The sequence below is a fragment of the Vulpes lagopus genome, chromosome 13 (assembly GCF_018345385.1).
Source record: "Vulpes lagopus strain Blue_001 chromosome 13, ASM1834538v1, whole genome shotgun sequence".
In the NCBI taxonomy this organism is placed as follows: Eukaryota; Metazoa; Chordata; class Mammalia; order Carnivora; family Canidae; genus Vulpes; species Vulpes lagopus.
In genome coordinates this window covers 20513414-20538937 of record NC_054836.1, presented here as the reverse complement: position 1 = coordinate 20538937, position 25524 = coordinate 20513414, and the positions used below count along the sequence as shown (strand labels likewise).

Here is a 25524-nt window from a genome sequence, read left to right as displayed (position 1 = left end):
TGCACATCAAACTTTACACAATTTTATGCTTTAAATGGTATTAAGTTTTACAATGTTGCAGAAACTCTGGAATACTTATCCAAGCAAGTTAAATTGCAACTGATCTTTGTTTCATGTCACTCTCTGTTGGTGGTCTTTGGCCATTGGAAATTATCACATATTTTGAGAGAAATGAATTAACAGGTAAAGTTATTAATACTAAGGAAATCTCTTGAGCAAATGGGTCAGTGTTTCAGATCTGTGAGTATTCTTTCTTCAGATGAAAAAATATCCCCATGCCCATTTCATGGCCTCTTAATGGAAATGAGCAACTGTCTTTTAATGAGATCTTTCAGTTCCTACCCAAGTGCAAATAAACATTAAAAGCCACTCAAAACCAACAGAAATGTCAGTAGCCTTGAAAAACATGTTGAATATACCAAATGATGTGAAAATGATGTGAGCTGTCTTAGTGATAAATTCAGCAAGAAAATGATAAAGTTTATCAATGCATTATGAGATCATTTTCGTGTTTACTGCTACCATTTAATATAATGAAAATAACTTGGGACTGGTTGCCAAATAATGCAATATAGCTAGGAATTATTTATTAGCATACTGTTTTCCATAAATGTAAAAGGATGTTTTAATATCTAAGACAAATAACATATTGAATAGCAAAGTCTCGAGGTTTTTTTTTATTATTATTATCAATTTCATTAAAACTATGCCCTTTAATGCGTTTCTAGCCCAAAAATATATTAGCTGGTAATATATATAGCTGGTAAAATTGCCCTGAACTCAGCCTTTTTCTTTTAAACTCATTTTTAAGGATAGCAACTTTTGTTTGAAATTATAAATTTGTGATCTGGAAATAAAATAAAAAATTGAAAACAAAAATAAAAGTCTTATACCATGTTCTTAGGCAATCCTCTTTACCTATTTCTTTACAAATGAGTTGATAGCAATAAAAATAAAGTATCATCCTTCTGATATGAAGTCATATAGTGTGAACACACAATATCAATGATGGTAACACATTTGCTCTAATATACCCCATTGCCTGATTATCACCCCAGGGTTAAATTGTTAGGTCAAAGTATGATTTGTGACCCAAAACTGCTGAGCAAGACTGAAGCCTCTTCAGGCAAGGATCAAACAAAGACCTTGACCTCTTTGGTAATGTTGGCCAACCAAAAATTGGGTGGATGGTGGTGCCATGTGTTACCTAATGAGATCTATTAACTCTTTGAGGTCCCTTTGAGAGCACTGCACAGGCTGCCCTTCCCTGAATACTGAGGAGAAGCCAGCTCACTACACATTATAAATAAACACACAGCTTAACGGCTTAACGCAAACTTTGCCCAAAGCGCACACTCAATAATTCTTGAATAAATAAAAAGAGACTTAAGTCATTAAAGTAACAATTAGGCTTCAGATGTTCCCGAGGCAGCCTCTTTTCCCTTCTAAATATTATATTTCATCTTGTGGAAGCAGACGTCCATATGACAATAAACACAAGTACTAAGCATAGTTTTAAAAAAGACTTTGAAAACAGTTCTCTGGCTTGCTGGAAAGTAGAGAATATTTTCCTGCCTTTTTTTTTTCTTAGAATGTTTGACAATAGTGCTTTTGTAACTAAAAAATATATCCTGCATTCTGTATAGAGTCAGATGTGATTCTTATTTTTACATAATCCAGATAGTTCCAGGCAGGATTTCACTTACCGTGCACTAATTTTGGGGAAATTATTTTAGGGGTAAAACTTGCACTGAACCTGAAGAAATGTTTTCTTAACCAAAGAATCTAGGGGTTATAACTTTGACTTGTTTTTTTTAAACCATATATTTAATGGCCAAAAATATTTTTTTCATGTTAACTGGACTTTTTTTCTTCTCTCTGTGACCCCTTTCTAAATTGAATATTGCATACGCCAAAAAAAAATTTCTGTAAAACTTATGTGGCATTTATTTTTCTAAGGATTTTACATTAATTAATTCATTTTCCCCCTCACAACAACCTATTGTATTATTAACTCCTATGCATAAATGACCTCCTTTTACTCTCACAGCATTGATAATATTAATGTACTGCCCATTCTACAGATAAGAAACTGAGCCACCAAGGTGTTCAGCAAGTTGCCCCTGTCAAGGAACAAAGCTGGGATTTGATTCAAGGCAGTGCACACTGCAGAGCTTGTGCTGTGAATAAACAGTTCTTCTTGGAGGAAGGTACCTGTGAAAAGAATAAGTCAGAGTGACGTTCTAAGGTCATATGAATGAGTGACTCATAGCTAACCTTTCAGGGAAGGTGACACTGCCACTGGCTCATCAGCATTGAGCCTACTGACCATCTGCAAGCTCCTGGATTTCTTCAGACCGTATTACTGAAAGCCCTTGCCTCCTTGCAGAGCCATCACGAGCTTTGGTTTATTAGATCAGCTCTCACTGTCTACTGAATGACACTTAATCATCATTCTTCGGGCATTGAGGCAATTCACTTACTTGCTCAACAAGCAATCAACAAAGATTTCTTAAGCACCACATACTGCCAGGCGCTAGTAATACCCTAATGAATCTCAAGGAATTCTACACTCGAGGACGTTACAGTCCATTTGTGAACATAGAAATTAAATTTGTAAATATTGGTATGTTTTAATATCTATATTCATTTATATTATCCTGAGAGTTAGAGACAAGATTTCTGAGGTAGAGACAAACTATTTGTATTTACTTACAGGAAAAAAAAAAGAAAAGAAAAGAAAGAAAAAATTGCCCAGGTAGCCTACCCCCAGTATTTCCCCCTTCTAAGGTTGTTAGGATGAGAGGCAGATGTTGCATTATACTTGCTGGAGTCGGTCCTATAGGTGGAGAACCTCAAAGGAATAGGAGAGTTTATGGAGAAGAGGGATGGCTGTCTTCCCCTTTGCCCCCCCTTTGTAAGGTGTGAGAGAGAACGCTGCTCCCTGAAGTACACACAGTCTCCTTTGGGAGACAATAGGAAGTATCCTGGGTTTTTACCCTTTGGAATGTAAGTGAATGTTTTTTTTTTTTAAGATTTTATTTATTCATGAGAGACTCACAGAGGCAGAGACACAGACAGAAGAAGTAGGCTCCCTGCAAGGCCTGATGCTGGACTCAATCCCAGGACCCTGGGATCACGACCGGAGCCAAAGGCAGACGCTCAGCCAGAGTCACCCAGGTGCCCCTATATGAATGCTTCCAGGGGAGATATAAGACAAGTTTCTCTGAAATGAACTCCACACAAGGGTCTTATTCCAAGAGTACTCTCTGAACATCTTCATGCCTCAGGATGGATTTTACCATCCCTTGAAATAAACAGACACCTCCAGGGAAGCGAGTCTCTTACTATCTTAAGTTTCAAGATCAGGGACGCCTGGGTGGCTCGGCGGTTTAGCATCTGCCTTTGCCCCCGGAATTCCGGATCAAGTCCCACATTGGGCTCCTGCGTGGAGCCTGCTTCTCCCTCTGCCTGTGTCTCTGCCTCCCTCTGTGTGTCTCATGAATAAATAAAATCTTAAGAAAAAAAAAGTTTCAAGATCAGACCTTTAACCCAGGCCCCAGAAAAATTTGGAAAGCAGGGCTGGTGGTGGGGCGAGGGGTTGCCGCCAGTGGAATGGATCAGCAGTTAAAGGGAAGGCAGTTTCAGTGAAAGACAAGCCGGCTGGGTGACCGACATCTGGAGGAGAACTGAAATTGGTAATGAAATGGGAGAGGTAAGTAGAGACCAAACCGTAAAAGACCTAGCCAGCCTCACATATTTCTTTTACAATCTGGCAGTAAGTCAGGGCACCTGGCTGGTGCCTGCTGGCTCAGTCGGTAGAGCATGCAACTCTTGATTTGGAGGTTGAGCTCCACACTGGGGGTAGAGATTACATAAGAAAAAAAAAAATCTGGCAGTTAAGTCTTTTTTTTTTCCTGGCAGTTAAGACTTGAGAAGAATTTAAGAGGAGATAGTGCCTGATTTCTGGTTGTTGATTTTATTTTTATTTTTTTTCTTTCAATATTTTATTTAAATTCAAGTTAGTTCACATATAGTGTAGTATTTGTTTTCAGGGGTAGAATTTAGTGATTCATCAATTGCATATAACACCCAGGGCTCATTACATCAAGTGCCCTCCTCAATGCCCATCACCCAATTACTCCAGCCACCCATAACCCCCCCTTCAGCAACCCTCGGTTTGTTCCCTATATTTAAGAGGTTGTTGTTTTTTAAAATTGCTTGGAGCTACATTGTGTAGAATGGATTTGATAGAAAACAGAAAAATTAGAGGGGGCCTGTGGTATTCACAGGCCGAGACATCAGGCTCACAATTTTTTGTCAGCCATTCTCTCCCTTTTTAGATGTGCCACTCTTAGGGAGATCATTTGCTTAATGGCTGGCAGCTGCAAACATGCATTTAAAGCTTTTAAGAGAATACAATGCACCAGGGAGATTATTATGATAACTATTCCCAATGTTTGCAAGGCACTTCAGAGCCATGATCCCCAAGACCCAAACCAATCAAAGAAAGACCCCATTGAAAGAGTCACCCATTTAAACCAAGCAGTGTGCTTAGTGAGCAAGCTCAGTTTCAGCCTCCTCAGAAGTGTTTATCTAGGTACAGCAGGTGGTATTGGCCTCGGCACAGACACCTTCTCACTTGCTAAAAGATAATCAGGGGCAATCTTATTATCAAGAACGTTGTTTAGTTACAAAGAGTCTAAGGACTTTTGTTGGGCAGCTATTGCTTTGGCCTCGGATTCTGCAATATTTTCAAGAGTTAAGGAGAGGTTCCTGATTACAGCCTCATTTATATTTACTCCTCATCGGAGCAGTAGGGCTCTGCCAAAGGAAGTGTAACTCAAAGCATGAATGCCTCCTGGTAGTTTCTGGTTCAAACTGTGGCTGGCTTGGGACAGGAAAAGTGACAGTCATGAGGTCACTAAAATTTTACGTATCTATAGACCACGCAAGCAATTTTATTCTCATTACCTTTGCCTTATGTTCTCTTTCTCTCTCTTTTTAAACAGAGCTGGGGCACAAAGTTCCCCACGTTTGAGGTTGTTAACTAGAAACGGGGAAACAGACTGGGGGTTCTCCAGCATCATGCCAGTCTGAAAAGTTACCCCCAATGGCCTGGGAAATACAGATATGGCACCCTCTTTCCCGGCTAATACCATAGTAAAGGAAAGAAAGATACACTCTGGATACATTTCACTTAGAGGAGAAAGCCTGAAAAGTCCCCCCAGTCTCTAAATATCCTCTTCAGATTTAGAAAACATTTCTGATGATAAAGTTTTTCAATCCTTTCAGGTATCTTGTCGGTTTGCCACTGGTATAGTACATATATGTAGCAGTATTAACCCCTTGGACCCAAGAGACATCCACAGTGAGGGTACAAAAGATACCTTCAGAAGATCTAGAGTCACTGCCAAAGGAATCTACAACCTGCATATCCCAAGCAGGCAGAAAGCTAAGCCAAGTTCTTAGGATATAAAATGAGACAAATAAGAAGGCAATAGCTGGGAAAAAATAGGATCAATAACCAACTGGTCTGGATATGGAAAGCAAACAACAACATAAAATCGTATTTCCAATTTCACCTGGGCTCAGGAGTCAATGTATTTACAAAACCTTTTGAGGATCATCCCTGGGTTTAAGAAATTTTTTAACGGGGATGCCTGGATGGCTCAGCAGTTGAGCATCTGTCTTTGGCTCAGGTCGTGACCCCAGGATCCCAGGATCCTGGGATCGAGTCCCGCAACAGGCTCTCTGTAGGGAGCCTGTTTCTCCCTCTGCCTATGTCTTTGCCTTTCTCTGTGTCTCTCATTAATAAATAATTAGTATCTTAAAAAAAGAAAAGAAAAGCCACTTGAGACTACAGGCAACCCTCTTCAGATATTTTTCACCCCCTGGTCAAAAGCCAAACTAGGGGCCTTAAAGCATTTCTTGGGGGGGGGGGCCTCCATCCCAGGACCCTGGGATCACAACCTGAGCCAAAGACAGATGCTCAACCGATGAGCCACCCAGGTGCCCCTCAGGTGGCCTAAGAGGTAACTGTTTAACAGTCTTTTCAGAGTGGAAAGGCAGTTCAGAGAGGATCCCTAGAATGAGCCCTCAGATGAAGGAGGATAGAGGGCAGCAGGCATTCCTCAGTACGATAACCGCCTTCTTATAGTCTTCTTTTAGGTACCTTTTATCTCTCTCTCACTAGCATTTTGCAAGGAATCTTTTAATGAAACTATTTTAGAATTTTGAAAACTTTTGGAGGCTTCTGCTTGTGAATTTAAAATAAGTATCTCATTCTGTTTGTTTAATTTTGGAACCCTCACTTTCAAGTGCACTTCTTGAATAATCTAATTGGAACATTCCTTATCATGGCCATTGTAATTCTATGTTGTCTTTAGTAAGATTTTGCCATTTTTGTAAATATCTACAGCTCCCAGGTCATCGTTCTTATACATAAAATAAGTGGTGATGGCTATGGTGACTGCCAGTGATTGTTTTCTACCACCAGGAGAGGTGGATTGGTGGGCATTTTGATAGCTCTGGTTCCTCAAATATGGGTGCTTTGCAGTGAGTCTTTGTTGCAGTGTTCTACAGAGAAGTAGAAAGAGGGCTGTTGAAATGGAAGGTTTGTTCATTATACTCCATCTGTGAGAGATAGGAAACTTAAAAATGATATTAAATTATTATTTTTTTAAGATTTTATTTATTTATTTGAGAGAGAGAGAGAAACTGAGAGAGCACAAGCAAAGGGAGAGAGGCAGAAGGAGAAGCAGACTTCTTGCTGGGTAGGAAGCCTGACATGGGGCTCAATCTCAGGACCCTGGGATCATGATCTGAGCCAAAGGCAGATGCTTGACCCACTGAGCCACCCAGGTGCCCCCCCCCAAATTATATTAAATTATAATAAAAAGTGAGAAAGCACTATAAAATGGTATTTAGCCAAGTACCATATAGTTCCATACTAAATAAGTAGCAGGGATAAGAAAGTAGATGGATATGGAGATATCAATTATCAAGGGAGCTTCCTAGAAGGAAATAGAACTTTCTACAAGGAAATGAGCTTTAAAGAAGACTGTATATAGGAAAAAAGATATAAGCAGAGAGCATAAATGAGAAAAACTGTAAGTAAAAGTCCCAGGGCCAGAATACATATGGTATGTGTGTGTGTGTGTGTGTGTGTGTGTGTGTGTGTAAACCTGTAAGTTCTGGAGCTGACAGGAGAGGAACACAATAAAATAAAGGTAATACATTTAATTATGGGAAAGCGTGAAATAACATTTGTGATAGGTAAGATGGGTACAGAGTATCAAGGGTCTTGAAAAGTGCAGACATGAGCTGACACATGGGAAGAAGCCATAATCGATTTTGACCAAGGAGCTGAATGATCAAAGCAGTATTTTGTAAAAAATTAGAATTACATTTGTATACAGAATAGTCTGGAGAGGAGACAGGTGGTTTTGCAACTGTGCAAAAGTGCCTTTGAAAGTCAAAACATTTTTAAGTTTTTGTAGAGCTAAACTGAAGAACTCTCAACAATATATTTTCTTTCTTCCTCCTCAAAGGAATGCTGATGTGGCAAGCAAAATAACTTCAGCATGTCTTTGTACCTTCCTTTTACAAGGAACATTAAAAAACTGCCGTGCTCTTCTCACCTGAGGAGCTCTGTGTATAGGGCTTTTAACTTCTCTCTAGGACTTTTATGGTGGGACGTTTTCCTCCACACATGCATACTAGTTATTTTTACTTGGTGTATTAGAAAAACACTTCCAAAAAGAAAATAAAAAACAAAAAAATAAATTCATTTCCACCTTGGTGTTTTATGTCTTTACATCTAGAAATTGATGTGGAATCCCACACTAAGAATACAAACGTGAAAGCAGCCCGGGTGGCTCAGTGGTTTAGGGCCACCTTCAGCCCAGGGCCTGATCCTGGAGACCCGGGATCGAGTCCCACATCGGGCTCCCTGCATGGAGCCTGTTTCTCCCTCTGCCTGTGTTTCTGCCTCTCTCTCTCTCTCTCATTCTGTGTCTCTCATGAATAAATAAATAAAATCTTAAAAAAAGAAAAGTATACAAATGCTAAAAATTGAAAGCCAAAACTTTTAATATCAGAGGGACTAGGGTTTTTAAACAAAGCCTGTGGACTAACAAAACTCTTTCCCCCAATGGACACAAATTTATCTTATCACACAGTTGTGATCTCTACTAAAGATAATGCAAGAATAAACAATTTTTTGAACTTCAGTGTCAAGAGGAATCCAAGAAGAATTTTATAGTAAGTGGAACACTGAAACAGAAACTTAAGGAATGTTACAGCTTTTCCTAGAAGGGTTTTACTAATGCTGTGGGGGTCCAATTGGGGTTTAGGTGACATTCAAACATGTTTCATCCAAAGGTGGCAGAGATCTAGAGAAATCAGGGTTAAAGAAATATTCAATATAGATACCTCTCTTATTTATTTTTAAAGATTTTATTTATTTATTTGAGAGAGAGAGTGAGAGGGCACAAGCAGGGGAGTGGAGTGGTAGGCAGAGGGAGAGGGAGAAGCAGACTCCTCACTGAATAGGGAGCCCAACATGGAGCTCAATCACAGGACCCCGGGATCATGACCTGAGCTAAAAACAGACACTTAAGCGACTGAGGTGCTGAGCCACCCAGGTGCCCCTAGATACCTGTTTTAATATTAAGAGTAAAGTACCTTTTGACCTTTACATTTAAGAGAGACTCAAATCTACCAGTCTACCAGTCTACCAAATGGCAGCCTGATGAGGCACACATCAGAAAAAACAAGTTCTGCAGGAGAAGCTAGAGGTAATGATATCAGTTCAGGGGTAAGGACCCATAAGAAGGGGAAGATACAATTTTGAAATTTTGAGTGTAGGAGGTTTCTATCACTCATTTGTTCTCAAGTTCGGTTCCATCAAATATACTTTTTAAAGATTAATATTAAAAAAAATCCTACCAGTGCTTTGACTTCAACTTTCAGGCATTGGGTTCCATGCTGCATTGCTCTGGAACTCCTCCCTCAGAATGTAACTGTAAAGGTCCTCCCCTACCATTTTGAGTTTCCAGGGACTGTCATAGAAAGTACCATAACCTGGGTGGCTTAAGCAATAGAAATTTATTGTCTCACAATTCTGAAGGCTATAAGTCTAAATCAAGGTGTTGAAAAAATTGATTATTTTTGTGGGATGTGAGAGAAGATCTGTTCTATGCCTCTTTCCTAGCTTCTGGCAGCCTTGGAAATTGCTTGGCTGGTAGATGGTGTTCTCCCTGTGTCTTCACATTATCTTCCACCTCTCTGTGTTCACGACTCCCCCCTTTTTATACAGACACAGTCATTTGGGGTTAGGACCCACTCTAATGACCTCATCTTAATTTGATCATCTACAAAAAAAAAAAATTGATCATCTACAAACACCTTATTTCCAAGTAAGATAACATTCACAGGTATTGGGGTTAGGACTTCAACATCGTTTTGAGGGGACACAGCTCAACCTGAAACATCCACCATTATCGATCTCATCACCCACCATAATACACCTTTGGCATTGAGAGAGTGCCAGTGCTTCTGACATGGAGCAAATGCAAGAACAGGGCAAGCGTTAGGTGGACCAGGAACAGAGGAATTGCTGGCAACAAGTTCTAATTTTTTAAAAGATTGTGTGGATTAAAATCACTTGGTGAATATACATGAGCTACTAAGCCCACAAGTTTGAAAAATCTGCACCAAATTTTACCTAACATCTGCTCCACTTAAAATACTACAAATACTAATTCAATACTTCTCTTAGAGGGGCTCCTGTATGGTGCAGTCATTTAGGCATCCAACTCTTGGTTTCCACTCAAGTCATGATTGATCAAATCATGATCTCAAGATCATGAGATCAAGCAGCATGTGGGGCTCTGAGCTGCTGAGCATGGAGCCTGCTTAAGATCCTCTCTGCCCTTCCCCTGCTTTCTCTCTCCTTAAAAAAACAAAAACAAAACAAAACAAAACTTCTCTTGTAATGTTTTTATTTTCCCCATAGGACCTAGATGTGGCTTTGTTTTTAATCCTTATTTAAAATACAATATGAGGAAATTGGCTTAATTCAGCATAAAATTTTGTTTAGTTTGAAAAAGAAGACAGTTGCTTTAAAAAAATCTTATTAAAACTTGAGTTGTTGGGGTTTTTTTAATCCCCCAAAGAAAAAGAAAAGTACTTTATTCATCAAAAATATGCCGTTGGGAAGATACCGTAATTAAACCTTATTTAGGGGCAACAACCAACAGCGATGAAGACATTTAACTCTCTAGAAAGTTTTAGAAAACCTCATTTGAAGGAAAAGCTCCAAAACTTGGCCCATTCTTCTCTTTTCTTCCAGAAAAGAAGGCACTGTTTTAACTCTGACCTTATAAATATAGGAGCCAAAGTTCCTGAAAAACCAGGTTCACAATGTTATACAACTAAGAGGTTGAGAGGCTCTTATCAGAATCCAGGTCCCCTGCTCCCCTACTTGGTGCTACCAGTCCAGTGTTCCAAAACTCCCCAGACTTACAGAGCAGTTCCTTGACTATTACAAGCATTCTTATTTGGACCAGTTAGGAATGGTTTCAGCATTATAACCACAAAGTAGACTCACTGTATCTTAGATGGGGTTTGGAGGATGGGGTGTTTGTTATGGTCTTGGTTTGGTTTGGCTTTTGCTTTGTTTTCTTTTTCCATAACCCAAATTCTGGAAATGGAATCCAGAACAGGGATAGTGATTCGATCATGTCATTAGGAATCAGGTTTTTTTCTACTCTGCCCTCAGTAAGTTGACTTTTTGTCCTTATTTTGATTACTTCAAGATGGCTCTCACAGCACCCGGCTTCCTGTGTGTGGTTTAGGTTGAAAGAAGTAATCACGGTGCCACTGAGCTACCTTTTCCTCTCTGTTGTTTTCATTAGGGAGCAAAGACTTGCCCAGAAGCCTCCAGCTTATCCTTTCTTTTGGTCAGATCTCAGTCACATGGCCACCCTTAGTTTTACATGAGGACAGGAAATTGAGTATATGGTGAAGGGACATAAGATCATTGTGATTTATTTAGACTGGAGCTAAAAACATCCTGACACTGAACTAAATCATGGTTCTGTAAGCAAGGAAGAATGAGGAAATGGCCTTAGAGTTAAGTGTCTGCCAGGATAACCTGGAGGAGTATGTCAGAAGGCTCTTGAAAAATCCTTAAATGATAATCTATCATTGGAGGCCGAAAACACAACAGAAATATGATCAAAACAATTACCTAAAGGAGCATATAAGAAAAAAATAGGGACTTTATCATTTTGGAAAACACAAGAAATATCACTGGATAAAATTAGAGTCACAATAACAGCAAATATTGACTAAATTAATAATAGCATTAATATGGACACAAAGTAAGTATTTGCTGATCCTCAATAGGCATTTGGCAACACACATTTATTATTATTTTTTAAAGATTTTATTTATTCATTCATGAGAGACAGAGAGAGAGGTAGAGACACAGGCAGAGGGAGAAGCAGGCTCCCTGCATGGAGACCAATGTGGGACTCGATCCCAGGACCCCAGGATCATGACTCAAGCCAAAGGCAGATGCTCAACCACTGAGTCACCCAGGTGCCCTGCCATCACACATTTAAATGCTGAATGGAATCATTTCAATAACTGGCCATATGAACAGTTTTATAGTATCTGGAATGGAGCTTTGAAAACTCTAATGTCCTTACAAATCATGTAAGAATATCATTAAAATGTAGATTCTGATTTAGTAGGTCTGGAACAGGACCTGAAACTGAATCTCTAACAATGTTCCAGGTGATGCTACTACTTCTGCCTCATGGGCCATACTTTGAATGGCAAAGATCTAGAGAACAAATTATATCTTTTTAATTGTTTCATCAGGATCAATATGAAGTTTACTTTTGGTTGAGAGTTTTGCAAATAATTGTCCTTGCTTTTGGTAAGAAGTATAAAGATAGGGCCCTGAAATGTTCATATGTTCATAAAGATGATTTTTGACTAATAACTTGCTACAAACATCATTTGTTGCTGTTTTTCACATAGCTTCAGTTTCTTTCTTTCTTTCTTTCTTTTTTTTTCATAGCTTCAGTTTCAATCAAGTACCAGATACAAGTGATCTTTCCTCTTCCTGTTGTTGGAAAAAACCCATGTCCGTTAGAATTCCAAATGCTTTCTAAGGATGGAGAATCCTTTCAGTGGATTCCAAAACCCCTCGTTCTGTGGGCACCTTGATAGGTCTGGCTTTAAGGTTTTAGCCAGAAGACTTTTAGATGAAGACCAATTACTTAATACTTCTGGGTTGACTGGCATTAGCACACCTTCTAAATAAAGTAGGAAATTAGGGGAAAGTTGTTCTTTATTCATCTGCATGCAGCAGTTTTAAAATGATCTTTTAGGGTAGCCCAGGTGGCTCAGCAGTTTAGTGCCGCCTTTGGCCTGGGGTGTGATCCTGGGGTCCTGGGATCAAGTTCCATGTCGGGCTCCCTGCATGGAGCCTGCTTCTCCCACTGCCTGTGTCTCTGCCTCTGTGTGTGTGTGTGTGTGTGTGTGTGTGTGTGTGTCTCATGGGGAAATAAATAAAATCTTAAAAAAAATTTTTTTTAGTCACCTGCTAGGTAGGGCCAGGGTAGGGGAGAAGAGGTCACAATAAGGGATCAAGGTCTATGAGAAGGACATTAGGGATTATGCAGAGCACACAGGCTGATACAGCTCCCTAGCATTCACCTCTCCAGAGTGTACTGAAAGCCCTCTCCAGGGCTTTCCCTCATCAGCAGCAGAGCGCTAAAATTAAACACCATGTCTTTTCTTGTTTGGGGCTGATAAGGTCCTTGATATGGTGCATGTTTTGTTGAGGATCTCTTCTTTTAATATTTGGTATTACTTCTCAAATGCACTTGGTACCTTCATGGTTCTGTGTTTCTTCATGGGTAATATCTATGTGAACATGGGCTGAGAGCAACAATCAGATTTAGTAACTGTGGCCACTGAATTGCACAGCATCTAAGAGGTAGACTTCATCATTCTGTCTGGTATGGACTGAATGTTTGTGTGCCCCTTCAAATTCATATGTTGAAACCCTAACTATTACTGCAATGCTGTTTGGAGATGGGGCTGTTGGGAAGTGGTTACAGAGGGTCCTGAGGGGGAGGGCTTGTGATGGGATTAGTGATCGTATCAGAAAAGGAAGATCTCCTCACAGAGGAAAGACCACATGAGGACAAAGGGAAGAGATGGCTGTCATCAAGCCAGGGAGAGAGTTCCTACCACATACTAAACTCCACTAGACATAGAATCGTGGACTATCCTGCCTCCAGAACTATGAGAAAACAATTTTTTATTGTTTGAGCCATCCAATCTATGGTATTTTGTTATTACACTCAGAACAGACCAAGACAACACACACTCTCTCTGTCTCATTCAATCTTTCTCTCTTTCCCCAAAGACCTCACTAGTCATTTCCACAGAGCAGGATATACTCTAACTGGTTTAAGCAAAAGAGATTTTTTTTTTAAAAGATCATTAAAAGGCTTACAAATTAGTGAAGAGAAAAGCCCGTTGGGTTGAGCAACCAGGAGAACTTTGCAAAGCCACACCACAGAGTGGGGCCTCCAGGAGCTGCAGATGCTGCCACGACAGGAGATATGATCACAGCTACTGGACTATGCACCTGCTGCTACTGCAGTTGCATTTTGTAGCCCTCTCTCCACTTCTCACAAGTTCCTCATGAGTGTATCTCTTTGGCAGGACCCAAATCATAACCGAACACTAGCTGCACTAGAGTCTGAAAAGTGTTATTTTTAGCTTTCCAGCATCTACAATTTATAAAGGAGGTTGAAAAGATTATTGAATAGGTAAAACCATAATACCAGCCATAATAAGTACAATAAAATGGCACACATTTCAAACTCACTCAAATCAACCTATGAGTCCCTTCGTGGAATGTCATCCAAATCACACACTAAGTCACACATTTGTCTAGACCCCATTCTCTCTAGACATGCTTAGGTTTTCATCATCCATTTTCATATCTGCACCATTTTCATCTCTGTACCTCTCAGGCAACTCAGATCCTTGATGACTCAATCATCTCCATCCCAGAGTCCTATTTGCCCTGATTCCTGATAAAAGCAGGCCAGCAATGGTTGACTGGGTTCATACCATTTCAATGGTCATAAAACTCTGAAGACATCATGTAACACTCTGGTTATCTCAGTCTCCCCTGCAAATTGTGGGAGGAAAGGCCATCCTTTGACATGGGCTCCATTACTCTCATCATGGCAGACACCACAGCGGTTCTGACGATTGAATCTCAACCCAGCAGCTGTCTGGAGGAAAGACCAGACACTTAACACATGGGAAAATTAGAGATGAGAAACAGGAGACCTAAGAAGTCAGTAGAGAAATTCTTTGTCCTTCTTTCTACCAAAGGACTTTCTGAGATGTTCTGTATGACTGACTGAGCAATCTTTTGAATTTCCTATAACTAGAAGTCAGTAACATGATTTTTTCCTTGCTTATATCTTTACTTTCTTCCTCACTCTTGCTTCTCTGGGATTACATTCCTCCAGAAAGCATGTGCTCATATAATGAACCTCACACTGTCTTCTCAGGTACCTGGATTAAGATTATACATTTGCAAATAGTATTCTCTGCAGTGTGGAAAGACGTTTCCTCCTTACTAAACCACATTCAACTTCTCCTCAAAATCTGGCTCAAAACATACCCCTTTACTAGCCATTTCATTACTTCTTGTCATATCTCCTCCCCTCTATTGTTTCCTGTATGTTTTCTGTAACTAAATTAACTTGTGCTTTTCTTCACTTTATTTTGCATGTACTATGTATGATTTTCCTCCTTCCTTAAGCTGTGAAAAGAATGAACTGTCTCTTTTTTAAGATAAATTTTCTCAGTTGCGCTTAATAAAAGGAATCTACCACAGGAGGGTATCCAGTGTGGTGTGATGCAGAGATGAGGTGCCCATCTACCCTCCTGCCCTTTCCTGTCTCTATGGCATTTCTGGCAAGCCCACTTTGCCTTCCTGAGGCAACCCCAGACTTTCCAGGGCCAATCTGTTGCACCTCCCTCCCTGGTCCTACCCTACAACTGCAATTATCCTCTTCTTTGCATGTTGTTTTTGCTCCATTGCCCAGCCTCCAAAGACAACAAACTTGGTAACTTAGTTACATTCTTGATTGTTCAGCTGATAAACAATTATGCCAAGTGAATACTGACTAATGGGAAGACTCCTTGGGTGTGTTCATGTATGTAAGGATATCCTATAAAGAGTTGCCTTAAGCCAGTATGGACTTATCCTTAAAATGTAATTTTGACACTCTAGTGGTTTAATGGAGAAAAACTTTCTGAGCAAGATGATTTTAATTCGTGTTTGCAGTGTAGGTTTTCAACATTCTAGAACCCACGCTACTCATTAAGTACCAAAGTACTGATATTTTATTGGTGAGATGTCATTATTTCAGTATCTAAAGAAATTTGTCGTCTGAATTATTAATGCTTTGAGAAGTACTTAGAGAGTTAAGTCCAGCATTAAAAGGGAGGCTTTATCTTTCAAGGTGTCTGGATAGTAGGAGAAAGACTGCGACACTAACCTAGATTTTCCCAGATCAAATTCACTCTAGTTCTCCTTCTTGAAAGAAACTGGGTTTTTTCTTTTTAGCCTTCTGGGAATACGTAAAAAAGAGCTTCCTGAAAGAGAATTATAAGGAACAAAGACTCAGTCTTAACCTTCAAGATATCAGCACTTTGAGTGGGGTCAGGTTGATGGCGAAAACAATCAGTATTTAAGGATGGAAACTCCTTACCTGTCTGATTGATTTGTTTTGTTTGTTTGAACAAAGGCTGTTTCACAGCAGAAGCTAAGAACCAGGCATCTTACAAATTGACTGCCTGGCCTTAGTAACAAAAACTACAGCTCCCTGTCACTGGAAGTGTTGAAGTCTTTATGAAAAATAAAAATTTCTAAAGATGTTTTCATATTATCAGATAAATGTGAGATTATTTGTCAATAAAAAGTTTATTTTTAAGTTTAGTTTATATTTATCTTTTCACTATTCCCCCAACCAGTATACCGCATGAAAGAGCTTTTCTAGAGGCTGGAAATATATGTCCAAACACTAGGCTCACCATTAAAGATCACACCACTGATACACCTTCTTCTTAAGATTATACTTGTCAAAAAAACAAATAATTAAATTCATTTTCAATATTCAAGATTGATTTTCTTCATTTTATGTAATAGTTTATTTTGTATCCTTATTTTTATTGCTCTTTTCTTGCCAAAAATATATGTTTAGTATTTATGTTTTTGAGATTTAAGTTTATTCAATGTTATGTAATATATGTTATACATTTTATATGCAAAATATACCGAATTTCAACAATTTAAAAATTTTTTCTTAGTTCTAAACACTTTTGAAATAAGCTATGGGTATTCATACCAGGATATCAATGAATTACGAAGTGAATATGAAAATAGTATTCTTTTTACACTGGCTGTTTCTTAAGTAACTTTAATGCAAAACAATCAATATGCTACATTTTGAGAGTAGCCTGCCTTTGCCTCCACACTAGCCTATCATCCTGCTCCAAAGGTGTCATCATAATTTTCTGTGGCTCTTCTTAATACTGCCACATAAATGACCACCAGGTCTGCTTGGCCAAAGGTGCAAGTGAATGTTTGTGTGTTGTTTCTTATCTTCCATTCACAGAGCACCTCCAGTTTGTTGAGCTCTTTCCGTTTGTCAGCAGTTTGTTGGACACTGTGACCTCAGCAGGTTCAAACTCCATAGTGTTCTTTTTCTCCAATTATGGCTTTAAAACATGCTTCATTAACTCTCTCCTTCTCAAGACTTGATGGCAACGCCAGCACCACCCACTTCAGTCTCTCAACCAATTGAAATGGCCATCTCCTCCCACTTCCAGGGACTGGCTTGAGGCAAGGATATGAGCAGGGAGCTGGGGCTTCTCTTGATGCTTTCCCTCTACAACTGCCTTCTTCTGGGTCCCTTTCAATGTTGAAGATAGGAAGACAGAATTTGCAAAGGGAGCAAAAATGTTTTTACTTACCAGCTGCCCTTGTGATCTCTCCCCTCCTCCGTGGCAACCATCCAAATGTAGCACCTCCTGGGAGATACGTGATGATTCCTTGAAAGGCCCTTTGGAAGCCTTTTCCTGCCCGGCCACTTCCCACGGGAAATCAGCTCCAGTGGATCTTTTCCCCTCTCCCTGGTTCCCATTCCTGTGTAACTCACCCTGTGTAGACTTGCTGCTGGGGTCTCTTATCTCAGTAAATCACAGTTTAGGGTGGGGTTCACACACACATCACAATAATTCAAGCCTTTCATGAGGTCCACTTGACCTGTAGAAGACTCTGAATCTTTTTCCTGTCAGATAATGGGAGTGTGTGTCCTATTCCCTTATTGCTTATTTTCTTTACCCCACATTCTCTCCCTAGATCTCTTTCCCACAGCCCCAGCAGGCATGAAGGGCAGCTCAGAAAATCCATTACATAAGTAGATATCCAACTGAGAAATGAGATTCCAGGCTCAATCTCCTGCTGGCACCCCTCTCCAATCCATACAAATCATCTTTTTGGAATACCCCATTGGCTTATTTTAAAAAGAATGCCCCCCAAGAGTGGAAGGAGAAGACAGGGAACTCTTTCTGAGGCTGAAGATTGCAATTGGGCAGTCCCCTCAAAATTGGATTAATGGGTAGAGAATGAGGAGAGAGCAGCAAAACGAATTTGCTTCTTAATAAATCACAATCATCTGTCCTCGAATGATCATCTACCTGTTCTGAGATAATAAGAAAAGTCCCACTCTATATCTTGTCACACATATAGTGCATATGAACTCCACACACAGGTGTTGTTCTGTCTTAGGAAGGCAAAGCCCAAAGAATAATTAATGTTACACTATGAGAGCATGGAAATTTCCATCACCTCACATCATGCTTGGCACATAATAGGGCTCAATAAATATTTATTGAATAAATAAATAGTGTGAATAAATAGCCCTAGGTCATGCTTAGGAAATGGCTGAATGGCATTCAAATTCAGCTCTTTTTACCCATCAAGACCTCCCTAAATCAAGTATCATCCTCACACCAGCACTCAGCCCAGTGTCCTAAAGGCTCCTTTGGTCTGATGCAGACATTTATTTTAGTGAAAGATCTCATTTCTCTCCCCATATTGGAATCTGGCCCCATGAGAGATCCATCCACTTACATGTGAAATCAATTAGCAGGTCCCAAGCCCGGAATGAACTTATCCTGCCTGGGCTTGGCTTTCTATATTTTGTAGTTGCATATGGTTGGTGAGATCTCTCTGTGATAGAATCCTTCACAGTCATGAAGATCATTCTCCCCTGGGCTTTTCTATTTTCAGTTGCTTAAGAAGCAATTGGATTTATGTGACATTTATCATCTCTTAATTACTTTAGGTTCTCAACTTCAGGGCTGTAAGGGGTGATTAGTTACTTGTGGGAACTTTAAGCTCAAAAAGTATTAGATGGGTGGATGGATAGATGGGTGGAGAAATTGGGGGGATGCCTACAGGTAGGTATTTGACACCATGTGATGCTTCTTGGTTAATGTCAATTTCACAAACCAGACAAACAGGTGAATCTGAAAAACTTAACAGAACTAAGCAAACAAACAAACAAAACACAAAAAACAAAAAAACAAAAACAAAACAGAACTAAGCAAATAGTTTTCAAAGAAGAAGCCATTCCCTATACAGATATGGGGAATATATGAAAAACTCGCTTAAATATATTTATCTAAAAACTGGCACTTGATTCTTATAGGTGTTATTATAAAGGAAGAAGAAATTCTAAATATTTGGTTTTAGAACTGGGTCTTGATGGAGACACTGAGGATTTGGAAGACTCTGGAAGAGAGTTGGAGAGACATCTGGTTAGTACCTGTGAAAGAAGATAAATTTTTCTCTTCACTTTGCTTGCACTGGCTAGATTTCAAGTAACCTTTGTATTTCTTGCTAGAGCTAGAACAGAGGGCTAACTTGGGAGAACGGCACTTGGACTCTGCCTGTACCTGTTAAAAATGGGCAAAGTTGGTGGTTATTCTCCTGGGTGCTAACTCCAAGGTCCATAGCCTGAACCACTGATATATAAAACAAATGAAACTAGAAGAAACATATTTGCACTTGGCTTTGGATAGCATAATTAACAGTTGTCCAAAGATGTACAGTGGCCTCTAGTAATCACTTAAAAACTACCCTATGGGTTGAGAAGTGCAAGGAAACAGTCCGTAGGCTTGGCTGGGAAGGCTAGAGGAGCAAGGAGGGGCGGTGGCAACCCAGCACCACACAGTGTCCCCTTCTGCAGCAGCAGAGAGGCCTTGGTGTCTGTTCTTGGCATTGATTTGACTCTCTCATAAGTTTCTGGCAACCTCCCAGAGAGAACAGCATGTTCCCTGCTGAGTGTAGAAAGGGCTTCAAAAACATGTTTGTGTGTGAAGCCTAGTAGGCAGGGCCTGGCTTAGTCACTCCATGTCACCTAAGCGGTTGCCTTTCTGGAGTGTCAAGAGGAAGTCTTTGGCTCAGACCCTCTGTGCAGCTCTTCACAAGCTGGGCTGGCCCTTGGGTTCGGGCTGGGCACATTGCTGGTGTTTCTGTGATGCCGATATCAATTTTTAGGGAACCTGAATGTTCCTGCAGACCATGGTCCAAAAAAATATTCTGTTGCAAGGAGTAAATGTAGATTGAGTTTCAGCTAACCTCCTATTATGGTTACAAAGGCCTCCTTTAGAAACTTGCACCTGTTTCCCAGAGTGAGAGCTTCCGACTGGGCATGATTACTCATTGTGTGGGAGCTAAGATAACACAGATTAATGCCAGCTCTGGGTACTACCAGTTTAAAGAGACTGACTCACTCCTTGCTCCTCATACTACCTTTTCAGGAGAGTGAGGTCTGAGCAGAAGAAGGGATTAGTCAGTCTGGCCTATGGGACCCTTGCGGGGGGGAGGGGGGTGTTTGCTGGGGTTGCCAGTAAACAGGAGAGGGATTATCAGGATGACTGGGAGCTCCTGGGCCCCAGAGGCAGGCGACCTAGGTCTACTTGTCTTCAACTCTAAGAGCAAACAGCAGCCAGAATACTGTGAACTATCTTGGGGAAACTGTTATAGATCATAAGATTTTATCATTATAGACGTATTCTTGTAAACAAGGTGGGGTCCAGAAAAATGGAGTTTGCTGTAGATCTTTCTGAAATTGAACTATTGAAATTTTTCCATCTTCGAATATATCTAGCACTTTCTCCTACCACTTCTAGCACACCTCTCCTAATATGGTCTGTACTGTAGTTTGCTGATGCACAGTCTTTCTACACTCCCCACCCACCCTTTGACCGATGCCCCTCACCCCATAACCTAGAAACTTGCTCCTATATGTCTCAGCTTTTCCAGTCTTCTTCCTGTTGTCTCCTAGCCCTCAAATTCAACATGTCCCATTAATCTTGTCGTAAGGAACAGTCTAGAATACTGATTTAAAAAAAAAATACCCATTTGTGTGGGACAGATTGAGCTTGAGTCCTGCCTATACCTCTTAAATAACTATGTTGTCTTGGGCAATTGCATAACTCCTGTGTACTATAGTTTAATTGTCTGGAAAATACAAATAATAGTACTTTCCTCATAGGGTTGTAGTGAGAATTAAATGAGTTGAAACATATAAAATGATTAATACCATTACATTTGTAATATTAGATTTGTTTTAAATAATATTCAAAAGAAGGAAGGAAGGAACAGTTTTAATGGTGAGTCCATTATTTAATTGGTCAGATAACAAAATAATAATAATAATAACCAAAAAAAAAAAAAGTAAAAATGTGAAATACAGAATTTGAGAAGCCAGAGCTGAGTAACAATTTTGACAGTTACTAATTAGGTGACTTTGGTCAAGTCAAGATTAACTTTTCTAATCTTCATCTCCTTACATATAAAATAGGGATAGTGCTAATAGCTACCAATTGTTAGCCGGTGACTGTGTGTTAAGCATTATACTAAGTACTTTATAAGCATTATAAATAACTAGACAGAAATTAAATTATCATATCAGGACAATCACTGATGACAGATGATATAATATTCTTTTATTTATTCATCATATAGTTTATCACATAGTTTAATTTCAAGTGACTACTAAATGCTTGAAGTTGAGATTCAAAAGGGGACAAATTGTGAAATATTTGAATAGGCAGTCCACCAAAGAAGAAACACGAATAGCCAACAAGCACATGAAAGCTGTTTAACATCTTTAGCCCTCAGAGAAATGTGAATTAAAACTACAAAGACCTGTGAATCAAAATAGCTAAAATTAAAAAGACTGATACCACTAAATGTTGACAAAAATATATAGCAATCAGAACTCTCATCTGTTGCTGATGGGAGTGAAAAAATGTACATCACTGTGGGAAATTGTTTGGCACTTTTTATGAAGTTAAATATATGCCTACCAACTGACCTTTCAATTCTAATCCTAGATATTTACTCAAGGGAATGGAAGAGCATCCACAAAAAGACTCGAGAAGAATGTTTATAGCAGATTTGTTCACTGTATTACCCAAGGCTCTCCAGTGACACAGAACCAATAGGGCATAAGGAGATCTTCTTCTTCTTCTTCTTCTTCTTCTTCTTCTTCTTCTTCTTCTTCTTCTTCTTCTTCTTCTTCTTCTTCTTCTTCTTCTTCTTCTTCTTCTTCTTCTTCTTCTTTTTTGTAGGAAGAAACAGAATTCATTCAACAAATACTTGTTCGGCTGGTGCTGAGTATTCAAAAGTGAATAATGACAGACAAAGGCCCAGCCTACATGGGTCACCAACTCTGGGCTACACATTAGAACATTTAGGGTGCTCTAAATGTATAAGGAGAGAGAGAGAGATTTATTTTAAGGAATTGACTCATGTCATTGCAGGGGCCAGCAAGCTGGAGACCTAGAGAAGAGTTTATGTTTTCCTTGTGAGTCTGAAGGTAGTCTGGAGGCAGAAAAAGACTGAGGTCCCCAGGCATTTTCTGATAAGACCTTTCACTGATTGGATAAGGCCCACCCACATTATGAAGGAAAATTCACCTCTATAATATGGAGTATTATGAGTCTGAGTAAACTCAAAGTCTACTGATTTATATATATATATATAATTGGTATATATATATATAAGATTGGTATCAAGATTGGTATTTGACCAAATATCTGGGTACCATAGCCTACTCAAGTTGAAACATAAAAGTAATCATCACAGTGATCATTATCTCAAACTGGAAATAACCCAAATGTCTATCAGCAGGAGAATGGATAAACAGCTTGTGTACATTCACATAATGAAGCATTGCTAAGAAATAAAGAGGTATAAACTACTGACATACACAAAAACATGGATGAGTCTCAAAATAGTGTTAAGAGAAAGAAGTCAGACACAAAATGGTATATACTGTATAATTCCATTTCTGTGAAGTCCAAGAAATAAATCTAACGTTTGGTGACAGAAATAGTATAGTGTTGCTTATTGGAGGTGAAGGTTTACTGGAAAGAGACAGAAAGAAACATTCTGGGGTAATAAATGTGTTCTTTATCTTCATTAAAGTAATGATTATACAGGCATAGATGCTTGTGTAACTTCATCCAGTTAAATATTTAAAAGTTATGTATTTTTCTGTGTATAAATTTTACCTTAATTAAAAAAAAACTGAAGAGATTACTATTCCTTCCAGTCTAGTTGGGGGGACAGATATGCCGACAGGTATTTTTAACATGATATGACAAGCAAGGCACTCAACCTAATGAGCTTATTAAGATTTTTAAGAGTAAGTTGATGGTGGGTGCTGATATTTTTTTTAAAGCACCCTAAATGTTCTAATGTATAGCCCAGAGTTAGTGACCCATGTAGGCTGGGCCTTTGTCTGTCATTATTCACTTTTGAATACTCATCACCAGCCCAACAAGTATTTGTTGAATGAATTCTATGTTTCTTCCTACAAAAAGAAGAAGAAGAAGAAGAAGAAGAAGAAGAAGAAGAAGAAGAAGAAGAGAAAAGAAAAAAAGAAAAGAAAAGAAGAAAGGAAAGAAAGAAAGAAAGAAAAAGAAAAAAAAAGGACCCTGTGCCAGTAATTGTCACCTGCCTTCTAATTCAGCCACCTTTCTATTTACATAACACCTGACCATGAGGCTGTGAGCACTTTGAGAATAGAACCCAGAGATGACAAATAGATTTCAGCTTGCCTATCCACTCCAAGCTAATGACCCTGGCACTCTTGATACTGTGTTGAGGGGGACTCTGAGGCTGAGCCTGGCCTCAAAAGGAGAGAATACCTCGATTTGTAAGTATTTCCTTCGAAAGGTGTAAAGTGATGTAAAGTGACATGCCACATTTTTGCCATCCCAAGAAGCTCAGATTGAGCACCATGTAATACCTACATAAGAAAAGTAGGCAAAAAGAGGGAGAGAGAGAGAGAGAGAGAGGAAGGAAGGAAGGAAGGAAGGAAGGAAGGAAGGAAGGAAGGAAGGAAGACAGGGTATACACATTGAGGGAGTACACGTTAAATGAGTCAGTCAGCCCCAAGGCCAAAAAAATATTTAAGGAATATTGAAAACCAACTCAAATATCAACACATTGCAAGATGGTCAGTCTGTTTGATTTATTTGGTTGTGTCCAGGGTCTACAGGTGTACAGATTTCCTTCTGTGGGCTGCAACACATACTGATGGCATATCATTGACTAGAGCTCTCCATACATTCCACTCACTTCCATTTGCTAGATATGTGTGTGTGTAAACTTTGCTGGCCTGTGTGGGGTCTAAGACTCACGTGGCTGATTCCTTTGTTAGTCTGTGTGGCCAGCTATTCTGCTAGATTATCTCAGGAAGTAATTCTATCATGCTTTTCCTAAAAGGAGCGCCTCTGGGACCCTTCTGCTGGCGCGGTTTGATTTCCCACATTGGGATGCTAGGCGCCCAGGTAGGATGACCAGGAGGAGCCAGGGTAGGCAGGCCAAAGCTACAGGCCTCGTCTGGGAAGCTTTTCTCCTGGTTTCTTAGGAAGTTGTTCCTTCTACCTTGGTCCTGATCTCTCCCCTGTAATCTATGGCTGAAAAGGAAACTAACTCTTCAATAATTGTGGCTTTCAGACCGAGAATATAAAATCGAAGAATTAAGAGGGAGAAAGAAGCACAAAATTCCCCTAGTTTCTGGATGGCTGAAATGTCTCCATTGCAGAGGACACACAGTGTGACAGTTCCTGGGAACACACCAATATGGCCTCTGTATTGCTCACACTAAGATCCTGGCCGAGCAAATAGAAGCCAAAACACACACCGAAGAAAGAAGACAAGGGACATGAAGTGAATGGAATTATTAATGAAGCTGTCTATCCCAGTGTACACAAAGAGAAATTACATGCAGTGTTTGTCCTTCCAGATTATGTAACCAGAGGACAGGAACCTGTGGTTCTAGGGTCTCTTCCTGATTCCCAGACCTCTTCCCAGTGAAGAGTAGAGCAGATTTGTCTGAAACCGTAACCAGAAGATTAATAAAAGTTGCCACAGAATAAATACCCTTTTGCCTTCCTTGAACATTCCTGTTTAATTGTCTCCAGGGCTGTATTTTAGAAGGGAGAGTTGCAAGTTAGTTCCATCCACAGCACCGATTCATGGCAGTGAAAGTTCTACACTGCCCCCTTTAGGCCAAACTACCAAGAGCGGGAAACCAAAATCAAATGGGCTTGGAACAGTTTGCCGAAAGACAGCTTGTCCACAGGAAAATCATCATAGTTAAATAAAATACAATAAAAGCCAGAAGTCTCTTCTGTTTGTGCACATGAATGTCTTAGAAACTGTATGCCCTCCAGCATCCTCTACATAATGCCCTCCCCTCCACACACATCCATAGCGGCCCCAGGGAGCATCTGAGCATCCACTGGGTGAGGTTCCACTACATACAGGACTCTGCTTCAGATGCTTTGCATGCATCGTTTCATTTTCTTTCCAAAAGAGCCTTGTAAATTAGATAATCTCTTCCATCCAAATAAAGAAATTGACACTTGGGTTAAGAAACTGGCTCAAACACACACAGATGTTAAACAGCACAATCCAGATTGAAATCCCGAACTATTGAATTCCAAAATCCATATTTTCTCCCCTGAGTGGCACTGCCTTGCTTACAAATGGGAGCAAACACTGCAGTTTCTTTGTAAGTATCTTTACTGTATAACTACCCAAAGATTACTTAGAAACCATTTGTGGCTGCCTAAGCTTTCCCTGGTGGATCATCCTAAGAGGTCTCTTATCGTTGCACAGACATCAGCAGTGTTGGGAGTTCTGGGGCCCCTGAAGGATGGTAACCATGTTAGTGCTTCTGTAAAGAATTTATCACTTGAACACTGCCATGACGAAAACTATATGCAGTCCTAGAACTTCAAATTTTGCTTCTGTTCCTCCATTGTCTTATGTGTTGGTAGAAAGTTTGCCTTTTTTTCCCCCCTGTG

General features: G+C 39.7%; 1 long non-coding RNA gene across 1 annotated transcript; it reads left to right on the top strand.

The window, feature by feature from the left end:
* The first annotated feature begins 2440 nt into the window (after nucleotides 1-2440).
* On the top strand, nucleotides 2441-24592 carry LOC121474847. Its single transcript, XR_005983555.1, has 3 exons — nucleotides 2441-3715; nucleotides 18840-18948; nucleotides 24170-24592. It is a non-coding gene; the product is annotated as an uncharacterized LOC121474847 (long non-coding RNA).
* Nucleotides 24593-25524: the final 932 nt, after the last annotated feature.